Here is a 933-nt window from a genome sequence, read left to right on the forward strand (position 1 = left end):
ACTTCAACTGAGCATTTTAATCAGATTTTGCGAAAAAAATGTATGACGCATAAAGCGCAATGAGATGTGAGAACATCTGGAATATTTAATATTTTGTTATATGTTTTGTTATATTGATAACTGGCCTATAATGATCATTGATTGCATTACATTATTAATTTGTACTGTATACACTGGTCCAACTCCAGCTCTGTTTTCTGAAAAGGAAAACGCATACGCTATTATTATTTTGGCACCAAAACCCTTTAGGCCATGAGAAATGATTTCATGGCTGTAGCTTCAGGAGGGCAGACACTGGTGCCCATGAGCTGGAAGATCTATAACCTCAATTATTCAGCAAAATGAGGACAGGTGACATATAGGCCAGTTATTAAAGGGGGCTGTGCTCGGGATCTTGAAGGATATTGGATTCGATTTCATAATACAGCAGTTCTAGAGTAGCCTACTGGTGTTTTAAGGTTTAGTTTGGTTTGAGTACCATGATAGGAAGCGCCTTGTGGCACAAATCCAAACTATACGTGTGATCTGACGGCGACGCACAAATAACGAAAGCTCAGACACCACAGTCACAGTGTGATCGATGAGCAGCTGCACAGTGGGAAATAGGAGGACAGAAGGATTTTTTCCAGGCTCTTTGCACATGCAGTGCTTAGGAAAGTTAAAGGAGCCCGGTCTCACTGGAGGGTTTGAAGGGCGCAGAGTAGGAGGGCAGCTAGAAGCACAGAGAGCTGCTGGTCCTCTCTCATCAACACGGCTTTTCTGCACTGAGGAGGCGTTCATGTGGAGGGGGAGGCGCCCGAGAGAGACGAGCGGCACGACTGCTGCCCGAATTTAACAATTAACCTTGATGAACACAGATTGGTTCCACTTAACGGGCGCAGGTGCGTGGAGTTCGAGCGATTCCTCGTTTCTGACTGGAAATTGACGCATTTT

Source organism: Mastacembelus armatus, chromosome 24 (genome assembly GCF_900324485.2).
Source record: "Mastacembelus armatus chromosome 24, fMasArm1.2, whole genome shotgun sequence".
In the NCBI taxonomy this organism is placed as follows: domain Eukaryota; kingdom Metazoa; phylum Chordata; class Actinopteri; order Synbranchiformes; family Mastacembelidae; genus Mastacembelus; species Mastacembelus armatus.